The following is a 13,296-nucleotide window of genomic DNA, read 5'->3' as shown; positions in this document are numbered from 1 at the left end:
CAACCAAGCTCCAATTGAGGTTTTAATTAACAAATCTGGACAACTGAATACAAGCTACAAGCACAGATAAACCCGGAGCAAGCAGGAAAGGAACCTGAGATTCCCCCAGGCAGAGAGGAGGCAGGGCTGACAGAAAAATAAATAAATAAATAAATAAATAAATAAATAAATAAATAAATAAATAATTTAAAACAGAGGCTTTTGGAGACAGCTGAGCTCAGAATACTGGAAAATAGCTGTGTCCCAAGAAAAGGGGCACAGAGAACCAGGTACCAACACCAGTTGACCAGCTAAACTGGCGGGCTGGGGACTGGATCTGAAAAGGGGATTTCTCTATTTTCCCTTTTTTTCCTTCTCTCATTCTAAGTAACTCATTAGGGAAAGCCTCAGGCATTTTCAATTGTGTGTTGACCTAGGCAAGAGTGGAGTTAACAGAGTCAGAGAGACAAAGGAGGAATTCAAGTGCAGAACATAACTCCTTAAAGGGTGTATCTTCTCTAAGAAAAGGGGGGTGGAGCCCAGCTCAAGTGGCTGCCTTTCCTCAGAGAACTCTGACACCAGGGCCTGGGTGGGGAGGACTAGAAACAACTTAAGCCTGGCTTCTGACACCCTCAGACCCTGGCCAGGACAAGGTCCCCTGAGAATTAAAGGGACTGCACCTCTTTACACCAGTGCAGAGCTGTGGGTTGACAAGCACCACATTCTGGGAAGGATAAGAAAAGCACAGAGTCTAGAGGCCTCACAGGAAAGTCTCTCAACCTACTGGATCTCACTCTCAGAGAAACCTGATACTGAATAGAGCCTCCACCTGACACCTGGGCCCATCTGGTCTGGGAAAATCTGATTGGGGTAATCAAGGAAAACAGATGCCTAGACAACAAAAAATTACAAATCACACTAGGAAAAACAAAGATATGGACCCATCAAAGGAACAAACTTACACTTCAGATAAGATACAAGAATTTAAACAACTAATTATTAATCAAACAAATCTCCTAAATCAATTCAAAAATCAAATCTAGTTGAAGGAAGATATGGCAAAAGAGATGAAGGATATAAAGAAGACATTGGGTGAATGTAAGGAAGAACTCAAAAGTTTGAGAAAACAATTGGCAGAACTTATGGGAATAAAAGGCACAATACAAGAGATGGAAAAACAATGGAGATATACAACAGCAGATTTGATGAGGCAGAAGAAAAGATTCATGAATTGGAGGACAGGACATTTGAAATCCAGCGCACGAAAGAATAGATAGGGAAAAGAATGGAAAAATATGAGCAACATCTCAGAGAATTTAATGACAACATGAAGTACATGAATGCATGTGCCATGGGCATCCCAGAAGAAGAGAAGGGAAAAGGGGCAGAAACAATAATGGAGGAAATAATCACTGAAAATTTCCCATCTCTTATGAAAAACATAAAATTACAGATCCAAGAAACACAGTGTACCCCAAACAGAATAGATCCAAATAGACCTATGCCAAGACACTTAAAAATCAGATTAACAAATGTCAATAACAAAGAAAGAATTCTGAAAGCAGAAAGAGAGAAGTGATCCATCACACATACAAGGGAAGCTCTATAAAACCATGTGTGGATTTCTCAGTAGAAACCATGGAGGTAAGAAGGCAGTGTATGATATATTTAAGATACTGAAAGAGAAAGACTGCCAACCAAGAATTCTGTATCCGGCAAAACTGTCCTTCAAAAATGAAGGAGAGTTTATAATATTCTCTGACAAACAGACAATGAGAGAGCTTGTGAATGAGATACCTGCTCTATGGGAAATACTAAAGGACAGGAGAGAGAAGTTTGGAGCACAATATTGGATCATAGTAGCACAATAATGTAAGAATGCTGAACAAAAATGACTGTGAGTACAGTTGAAAGAGGGGCATGCAGGAAACCAGAAAGATAGAAGATAAATTAGTGAAATGTAGAGTGGTCAATGATTGTGATTAAATGTACAAATATGCTTTTACATCAAGGAGAACAAATGAATGCCAACTTTGCAAGGTGTTAAAAATGGGGTGGTATTGGGGAAAAAATACAATCAATGCAAACTAGAGTCTATAGTTAACAATAACATTATAATATACTCCCATTAATTGTAACAAAGGCAATATACCAAATGTAAGTGTCTATAAGAGGGGTACATAAGGGAGGGTGTGAAATTCTTGGCATTAGTGTTGTTGTCTGACTTTTTATGTTGTATTTTATTTTATTTTTTAGTTTCTTGCTTTTTACTTGTCATCTTTTCTTTCTTTTTCTTTTTTCTTTTTGCCTCTTCCTCTTTCTTTGTGGAAGAAATGGACATATCCATATATAGATAGTGGTGGTAAATATATACGTATGTGATTATATGGGGAACCATTGATTGTTGACTTTGACTTAATAAGGAATGTATGTTATGTGAATAAAACCATCTAAAAATAAACAGAGGGATACAAATGCTGGAGGAAATATGGGGAAAGGGATGTACCTAATAACCATTGGTGGGGAAGTAGAATGGTACAGCCCATCTGGAGGGCAGTGTGGTGGTTCCACAGGAAGCTAAGCATGAGTTTGCCACATGGTCCTACAACGTGGTTATTGGGTTTATACTTGGAAGAACCGAAAAGAGTGACATGAATGGACATTTGCACAGTGGGTTTTATGGTGTCAGTACTCACAATCTGCAGTGGATGGAGGTGACTTAAGGGTACATCAACTGATGCATGGAACAGCAAACTGTAGTGTATACATACAATAGAATATTGAGCTGCTGCAAGAAGGAGTGAAGTTGTGAGGTGAATGGACAATGAGGACAGTTTGTTGAGTGAAATAAACCAGAAATGGAAAGAAAAACCTAATAATGCCTCACTATTACGGACTAATTATAATGTGCAAACTCTGAGAATTGAGTATGAGAGCATAGGTTATCAGGAGAAGGCTAATTGTAAAGGTTCCTAGATTGTAAGCTCCTACAGCAGTTACTTCTATTCATGATTTGTAATGGCTATTTCTAAACTCTGAGATTCTGAGTTAGTTCTTTGTTTATAACCTGGCCAGTCCCTGGAATTTGGGTATCTGTGTGACACTTGAGACTCAGAGCCAGATTCCGGCAGCTATGAAAGTCAGCATTACCCCATACAGCAAATGTTAAGGAGTCTGAAAAAAAAGATCAGATTTCAATCAGAGAAATGAATGAAAAGAACTTGGTTAAGACTAAGGTAAATCAGACTAAAGGGTAAAGGATGATATTGATGGTGTTTTCTGTGTAAGACCAAAGGAAAAAATGTTTTATTAGGTGCAAAATCTATATTTTTGTAACATTAAATAATTTAATTTGTGTGGTCAGTTTATTCAAGCAACATAATTACATGGAATGTTGAATAGGGAGTGAAATCTGGTTGGTTTGTACAGGTTAGTGTTGAAGTCCCAATATATCCCAGAGTACTCTGGGCAGAAAAAAAAAAATGTATTTGCAAAGCCCCCTTGAGGGACTGGGGGGAAATGTGGAAATATTAAATTTCCCCACCTGGGGAATTACTGATAGTCTCCCAAGCACTGGGAGCTACCAATGTAGAAGGCTGAGCCCTAAATCTTGGGGTTTGCCCCTATGAAGTTACTGCAAAGGAGAGGCTAAGCCTACTTAAGATTGTGCCTAAAAGTCACCTCCAGAGAACCTCTTTTTTTGCTGAGATGTGGCCTCTCTCTCTACCTTCATTTAAATGATATATTTGAACTCTGCAGGTAAACTCACTGCCATCCCCACTGTGTGGGACATGACTCCCAGGGGTGAAAATCTCCCTGGTAATGTGGGACATGACTCGTGGGGATGAGCTTGACTCTGGTATCATGCAATTGAAAAAGCCTTCTTGGACCAAAAGGGGGAAGAGACATGAAGAAAAATAAAGTTTCAGTGGCTGAGAGATCTCAAATGGAGTTGAGAAGTCATTCTGGAGGCTATTCTTATGAATTATATAGCTATCCCTTTTTAGTTTTTAGTGTATTAGAATAGCTAGAAGGAAATAGCTGATACTGTTGAACTGCAATCCAGTAGTCTTTACTCTGAAGATGACTGTATAACTACATAGCTTACACTGGGTGACTATGTGATTGTCAAAACTTTGTGGCTCCCACTCCCTTTTATACAGTGTATGCACAGATGAATAGAAAAATGACAAAAAGCAAATAAATAATAGGAAGGGATGGGAGTATGGGATGTTTTGTGTGTTCTTTTTTGCTTTAACTTTTATTCTTATTATTTTTTGTGTGTAGTAATGAAAATGTTCAAAAATTGATTATGGTGATGAATTCGTAACTATATAATGGTATTGTGAACAACTGATTTTACACCATGGATGACTGCATGATATGTGAATATATCTCAATAAAATGGATTTTAAAAACAGGAAACTGTAGTAGATAAGTCCTTCAGACAAGGCAGATTTCAGAGAAAGTAAAATTATCTGTGATAAAGAGGAGCATTACATATTTCTAAAATAGTCAATTCTCCATTAGGACAAAACAATCGTGAATATTTGTTATGCCTAACAATGGAACATCAAATATATGAGTCAAAAACTGATAAAACTGCATGGACGAAAGACAAATCCACCATTATAGTTGGAGACGTCAACATTATTCTATCAGTAATTGACAGATCAGTATGGATATAATTAAATGAACAGCATGATTAACCCACTAGAACTAATTGTCATTTATAGAATATCTAATCCAACAGCAGCAGAATACACAGTCTTCTCAAGCTCACATGGAGCTCTTACCAAGATAGAACATATGCTTTGCGAAAAACCCACACCTTAACGTATTTAAAAGAATAGAATTCATGCAAATGTGCTCTCAGACCACAATGAAAGTAAACTAGAAATCAGTAATAGAAAGTAGATGTACAATCTGAACATATTTGGATGTTACACAATGCACTTCTAAATAACATTGGGGTCAAAGAAAGTCACAAGAGCAATTAAAAATACTTTGAACTAAGTGAAATGAAAATATTTATCAAAATTGTAGAATGCAGCCAAATTAAGGGAGTAGTGCTTATAGGTAAATTCATAGCATAGAATACCTATATTAGAGAGAAAAAAAGATCTAAAATCAATAGTTTCAGCTTCCATATTAGGAAACTAGAAAAAGAAGAGCAAATTAAATCCAAATCAAGCATTAAAAAGAAATAATAAAAATTAAAGAAGTCAATCATCGACAAAGGAAATTAATAGAGAATATCAATGAAACCAAAAGCTAGTTCTTTGAAAAGATCAATAAAATTGATAAACTAGCCTAGCAGGTAGAAAAGAAACAAATTACTAATATCAGAAATGAAATTGATCTTATCACCACTGATCCCATGGACATTAAAAGGATAATAAAGGAATATTAAGGCCAATTTGGTGACTATAAGTTTGTTACTTGGATGAAATGGGCCAATTCCTTGAAAGAAAATATCTACCAAAATTTATACATGGAGAAATGGATAATTTGAATAGGCCTATCTTTAATAAATAAATTGAATTAATAATTAATAACCTTCCATAACAGAAAGCCCAGTTGGTTTAACTGGTGAATTCTAGCTAATGTTTAAAGAAAACATAATAACAATTCTTTACAACCTCTTCCAGAAAATAAAATTAGAGGGAACACATCTTAATTAGGCCAGCATTACCCTAACACCAAAATGAGTCAAAAATACTATACAAAAGGAATGATACAACACAATATATTTCCTGAAACTAGATGCAAAAATTTTCAACAAAATATTAACAAATCAAACAATGTATAATCTAACAATGTATAAAAAGAAGTATATGCTACAACCAGGTGGGATTTATTCTGGGTATGCAAGGCTGGTTAAAAATTAGAAAATCAATTAATGTAATCCAACACATCCAGAAGAAAAAATTACACAATCTTATCAACAGATGCAGAAAAAGCATTTGATAAAATCCAATGTCCGATTATGATTAAAAAAAAAAAACTTCTCAGGAAACTAGGAATAGAGGGAAATTTCCTCAACTTGATAAAGAACATGTACAAAAACCTATAGTTGACATCTTACTTATGGTGAGAAACTAGAAGCTTTCTCCATTAAGATCAGGAACATGATGATGATGTCCCTTTTCATCACTCCTATACAACATCATACTGGAAGTCCTAGTTAATACAATAGAAAAAAGTAAATAAAAGACATACAAATTGGGAAGGAAGAAATAAAACTGTCTTTGTTCACAGATGATATGATTGTGTAAATAGAAAATCCCAAGAATTCAACCAAAAATTATATCAAGTCTTCATGATACATGGCTAATATACAAAAGTCAGTTGTTTCCTGGTATACTAGCAATGAACAATTGGAATTTGCAATTAAAAACCCAATACAATTTTCCTTAACATCAAATAAATGAAATACTTAGGTATAAATGTAACAAAATCTATATAAGATCTATATAAGGAAAACTATATAACTTTGATAAAAGAAATTAAAGGAGATCCAAATAAATGGGGGTTATTCTATGTTCATGGAAGAAGGACACAGTATTATTAATGTCAGTTCTTCCAAATTTGATTTATAGATTCAACACAATCTCAATCAAAATACCATCAAGTTATGTTGTGGATATCAACAAAATGAATCTGAAGTTTATTTGTAAAGGCAAAAGACCCAGAATAGCCAACATAATACTTAAGAGAAACAACCTTGGAAGATTGACACTACCCAAATTCAAGTCTTACTATAAAGCTACAGTGATCAAGACAGTGTGGCATTGTGAAAAAAAAAAAAAAAAAAAAAACAGAAAAATCCCTAGAACAGGATAGAGAGCCCAGAAATAAATGAACACAAATATAATCAACTGATATTTGACAAAGGCAATTAAACAGAGAAAGGAGAGTCTTGTCAACAAATGATACTGGAAAACTGGTTATGCACATACAAAAAAATAATCCACACTCAGACCTTACACTTTTCACAAAATTAACTCAAAATAGATCATAGGCCTAAATGTAAAATGCAAAATCTATACAATTTTTAGAAGATAAATAGGAGAAAAATCTAGATGACCTTGGGCTTGGCAATGACTCTTTAGATACATCAAAAGCATGATCTATTAAAAAAAATGATACTGGGGTGAAGGGCATGATGGTGGCATAGAGAGGAGTGGAATTCAGTCAGTCCCCTGGAACAACCAATAAACAGTGAGGAACAACTAGTAAGTAATCTGGAATAATTGCTGGGGGACAACTGTGACTGTCCACACATAATACACCAACCTGGATTGGGAGGAATGCCTGAGATCGCAGCATAGAATCTGCAAGCAAAAGCTGCAGAATCATGCCGGGACCCCTCTCCCCCACAACAGCCCAAACTGCAAAGCCTTGCTGTGCTAGAAACTAGCAGCACTCTCCAAGCAGAGTGAGCTAATATAGCTCAGCTGAGCTTCAACTGGGGTTTTAATTAACAAATGTAGACTGCTGAATACAAGCTACAAACCTCCAACAAGCACACGGAGGCTTTTAGTGGTGACTGACCTTAAAGAACCAAAGAACTCTCTGTACTGGGAGGGAAGGCCCAAAAGACCAGGTGTTACCTCTGGCCAATGAGTGAAACTGGGGGGCTGTGTACTGGCTCCAAAAGGGTGCTTTCTGTCCCTCGTTCTCTCTCTCAATCTGAGGAGCTCAGAGGAGAGAATCACAGCCATTTTCAGTGGAGAGAGCCACAGCCATTTTCAGTTCCCAGTGCTCTGACCAAGACAGCAGTGAAGATAACAGAGTGAGAGAGACAACAATTCAAATGTAGATGATAAATCCCTAGGGGGGTTGTCTTCCCTAAAAGTAAGGATGTGGGGCCCAACTTTTCCCTTAGAACCAGACCCCAGAGTCTGGGGGAAGACAGCCAAAACTGAAACTGAAGGAACCACACCTCCTTACACCAGTCGGGAGTGACAGGCTGACAGGTGCCACCTATTGGGCAGGTTAAGAGAAGCACAGCAACTAGAGACCTCACAGGGTATGTCAATCTTCTAAGATACACCCTCAGGGAAACCATCTGAGACCTGAACCCATTCTGGTCTGGGAAAACCTGATTGGGGTAACCAAGGAAACCAAACACCTAAACAGAAAACTACAACCTACACTAAGAAAACAAAGATATGGCCCAGTCAAAGGAACAAACTTATGCCTCAATCAAGATACAGCTGAGATATTGTTTCATTTTGATGAAACAATCTATTAAAGATTTTCAAAGAAATGTGCTAAACCAAATCAATGAGTTCAGGGAAGATATAACAAAAGAGACAAAGGCTTTAAAGAAAACACTGGGTGAATATAAGGTAAAAATTGAAAGTTTGAAAAAACAACTGGCAGAATCTATGGAAATGAAAGGCACAACACAAGAGATGAAAAACACAGTGTAGACATACAACATTAGATAGCAAGAGGCAGAAGAAAACACTCATAGACTGGAGAAAAGAAGCCTGAAATTCTAAACACAAAAGAACTGATAGGGATAAGAATGGAAAAATATGAGGGAACTGAATGAGAACATGAAATGCATGAGTATATGGGTCATGGGTGTCCCAGAAGGAGAAGAGATGGGAAAAGGAGCAGAAGCAATAATAGAGGAAATAATCAATGAAAATGTCCCATCTCTTATGAAAGACATAAAGTTACAGATCCAAGAAGTGCAGCGTACTCCAAACAGAATAGATCATAGACCTATGCCAAGACACTTAATAATCAGTTTATCAAATATCAAAGACAAAGAGAGAATCCTAAAAGCAGCAAGAGAAAAGCTATTCATCACATACAAAGGAAGCTTGATAAGACTGTGTGGATTTCTCAGTAGAAACCATGGAGGCAAGAAGGAAGTGGCATGATATATTTAAGACACTGAAAGAGAAAAAGCACCAACCATATCCAGCAAAACTGTCCTTCAAATATGAGGGAGTATTTAAAATATTCTATAGCAAACAGACAATGAGAGAATTTGTAAACAAGATACCTGCGCTACAGGAAATACCAAAGGTAGCACTACAGACAGATAGGAAAAGACAGGAATGAGAGGTTTGGAACACAATTTGGGTGATGGTAGCACAGCAATGTAAGTAACATTGAACAAAGATGACTGTGAGTATGGTTGAAAGAGGAAGGTTAGGAGCATGTGTGACACCAGAAGGAAAGAGGAAAGATAAGGACTGGGACTGTATAACTCAGTGAAATCTAGAATGCTCAACAATTGTGATAAAATGTACAAATATGTTTTTACCTGAGGCAAAACAAATGAATGTCAACCTTGCAAGATGTTAAAAATAGGATGGCATTGGGGGAAAAAATATAATCAATGCAAACTAGAGACTACAGTTAACAGAAACTTTGTATTATGCTTCCTTTAATGTAATAAAGGCAATATACCAAAGCTAAAATGCCCTTAAGAGGGGGACATAAGGGAGAGGTATGGGACTCTTGGCATTGGTGATGTTGTCTGACTCTTTTTTTCTACTTTAGTTTAATCCTATCTTTCCTTTTGTTGCTTTTTAGCTGTCACATTTCTTTTTCTTTCTTTCATTCTTTTTCTTTCTCTTTTTCTCTCTACCTTCTTTGACTCTTCCTCCTTCTTCGTGGAAGAAATGGAGATGTCCTTATGTAGAAGGTAGTGATGGTGGTGAATACATAAATATGTGACTATACAGGGAACCATCAATTGTTTACTTAAGATGGAAAGTATGGTGGGTGAACAAAACCATCTTTAAAAAAAAAAGGTTCATGAAACCTTGAGGGCACTCTATTGAGTGAAATAAGTCAGACACATAAGGATAAATATTGTATGGTCTCACTGATATGAACTAATTATAATATGTAAACACATACACATGAAATATAAGTTAACAGGATATAGAAAAAGGCTCAAGAATGGGGAGCAGGTTCTTATTACGAGCAGAATGTTCACTTAGGTTGAACCTAAGTGTTTGGAAATGGACAGAATGATGGTAGCATGTTATTGTGAGAATAACTACCAGTGCTGAATGGTGTGTGAATGTGGGGGAAAGAGAAAGCTTAGAGTCACATATGTCACCAGAAGGAATGTCGGAGGTTAAAAGAGGGGAATGTATAAAACAATGAATCTTGTAGTGGACAATATCTGTGATTAATTGTACAAATATTAGAAATCTCTCTCATGAACTAGGACAAATGTATGACACTATAGCTAGAAGCTAATATTAGAGGGGTATACAGGGAAAAAATATACCTGTTGCAAACTATGTGCTACAGTTAACAGTATTTTAACATTCTTTCATCAACAGTAATAAATGTACTATACCAATACTATGAGTCAATAATGGAGGGGGGGGTGGTTAGGGGTAGGGGAGAAACTGAGTTTTCTTTTTTGTCTTATTTCTTTTCTGGAGTAATGAAAATGTTCTAAAAATTGAAAAAAAAATTAATTGTGGTGATGGATGCACAGCTGTATGATGGTACCGTAGGCAACTGATTGTGCACTTTGGATCTTTGGATAATTGTGTAGTATGTGAACAATCTCAATAAAATTTTTTTAAAAAATGATAAGCTGGACTTCATTAAAATTAAAAACTTCTGATCTGCAACTCACTGTAAAGAGTGTGAAAAGACAAGCGACGGTTGGGAGAAAATATTTGCAAAACACTATCTGATAAATGACTTTGTATCTAACATATGCAAAGAACTCTTAAAATGCAACAATAAGAAAACAAGTGACTGAATTATAAAATGGGTAAAATATCTGAGACACTTCACCCAAGAAGATACACAGGAGCAAAAGAAATTTATGAAAAGCAGGCCAATATCATGTTTTTAGGCAATTGCAAAGTAAACAAGAGACCACTAGACACCAATTAGAATTACTAAAATCCAAAACACTGGAAACACCAAATGCTGGTTCAAATATGAAGCAATAGGAACTCTCATTCATTGCTGGTGGGACTGCAAAATGGAATAATCATTTTAGAATACAGTTTGACAGTGTCTTACAAAGCTGAACATAAGCCTACCATACTATCAACAACCAGACTCCTAGATATTTACCCAAATTAGTTGAAAACTGATATCCACACAAAAACTTACACACAAATGTTTATAGCAACTTTACTCATAATTGCCAAAAATTGGAAGTAACCAAAATGTCCTTCAATAGGTAAGAACAAATCTATTTGGATCAACAAACTGTGGTATATCCATACAATGGAATATGATATAATCATAAAATTAAATGAGCTATCAAACCACAAAAAGACATGAAGGAAACTTAAATGCATATTGCTAACTGAAGCAAGTCAGGCTAAAAAGACTATATACTGTATTATGTATGACATTCTGGGAAAAGCAAAATTATACACACAGTAAAAATATGATGATCATCAGTGGTTCAGGTTGAGGGGAGGAAAGAATAAGAGGAGTACAGGGCAGTCTTAGGCAGTGGAACTATTCTGTTTGACACCATAATGTTCGATACATAACATTATGCACTTGTCAAAATGCATAGAACTGTACAACACAAAAAGTGAACCCTAACGTAAATTGCTTCATGAATTGTAACAAATGTACCATACCAAAGTACGATATTACTATTATACAAACTGTGGGTGTGGGGGTGAAGGCTGTTGATGTGCGGGAGATAGTCTGTATAAAATGTAGAGTCTATCTCAGTACTTTCTGCACAACTGTTCTGTAAACCTAAAACTGCTCTAAAAAATAAAACCTGTTTTTTTTTTTAAAAAAAAAGGAAAAATATATATTCGGAGGTGATAGAGTAGCATAAATCCTCTTCAGCACTGTAAGTATATGGAAATTTACAAATCATGATAAGGACACATATTATGTGCCAGGTTATTTACTATTTCAGGCTTTATCCTGAAAGGAAAATTAAGGCTCTCACTGAGTGTTGAGGTGGGGGCATTTTGGGGGTGAGGAATACCAGGGTGGCAGGAGCCAATGCATCCAACTTGTAAGTCCTAGAAATTTTCAGAGCGTGTTTTCCTTTCAGGTGCTAAATTTCCTCACCACTCATGCTCCAAAAAAAAAAAAAAAAAAAAAAAAATTGCTAGTGCCCAAATCCAATTTTACTCTGAGGAGATGTTCAGGTATTTACTTTCAAAACTTTACAGACAGAGTCTAACTGCTTCCTGAGAGGAAGTTTAATACACGAGGGAGCTGCTTCAACTCCTAAGTGGCTAAGGGCTGAGATCCCTTGCAGGGTGTTGAAATAGGCAATTATTAATTGGTAGCTGAAAGACCAGAAAGCATTAACGTGGCTTCCCAAAGTGCCAAACATTTCCTAGATATTCAGAATATTGGGCCCAATGTGCGGGAATAAACTCATAAAGCAAACTGGGGGAAAAAGAGGGAAAGAAAGAAAATACCAAAAGACACCCTTGAGTAGAATAGCGTTTAACTTAATAAATAATGTGCATCATAAAATACGTATTTATTTAGTAAACCCCAAGTATACCATAACATCAGTCACAAAAATCACCCTGGTTTTGCAACTGAATAATAAATACAGCACCTTAAAATATCTGACTGCCAAGATGGATAAAAGAGAGAAGATGCCAGCACATATGACCTCAAACTCCGCAGCCTTCCCCTGCCTCTAGGGGTGAAGATACAGTGGATGCTGAGTGATTAGGCTGTGGAGGTAGCAACAGCACACCGAGACACTGAATAATGAATGTCCTTGGGAGCCCTTGGTGGAGGCTGGGGTTGGAGAACCTCAAGGGTCTTGTAGAGAACAGGGGGAAAACCAGAGAAGATGAGATTGACTATAAATCTTTCAATACCCAAGGAAACTGGCTACCAGATAAAGGATTTTATCCACTTTAGCAGAAGAGTGTTTGTTCTCCTGTGTAATAGTTGCCCATTTGAAATGACTATATTAATACTGTTAGATCTGATATTACCTATTTCAAACCATTAGTTGTTTAACCCTGGCTTGCAGATTAGCACAAACTAACTGATAGAACAAACTTTGGTGGGAATTTTCAGAAAGCTTTCCAAATGGTTAAACTGAGGCACTTTATTGATCATGAAGGGTTCCTAATGCAAACAAAGGAATGCTGAAGCAGCACTACTGTCTACAATAGGTTGTAGTTTACAGCAATAAACTTACCATCTCCTATCAGGCTTTCAGTATGCTGTTCAGTGTGCAGCCGTTATCTTCACATGCTGACACATGTAATCTAACATTCTCACTAGTTCTCGCTAGTTCCCTAGAGAGGTTCAACAGCAGATTGGAGTTGGAAGACGAAAGAATCAGTGAAC

The sequence above is a fragment of the Choloepus didactylus genome, chromosome 2, assembly GCF_015220235.1.
Source record: "Choloepus didactylus isolate mChoDid1 chromosome 2, mChoDid1.pri, whole genome shotgun sequence".
In the NCBI taxonomy this organism is placed as follows: domain Eukaryota; kingdom Metazoa; phylum Chordata; class Mammalia; order Pilosa; family Megalonychidae; genus Choloepus; species Choloepus didactylus.
This window is presented reverse-complemented; position numbering follows the sequence as displayed.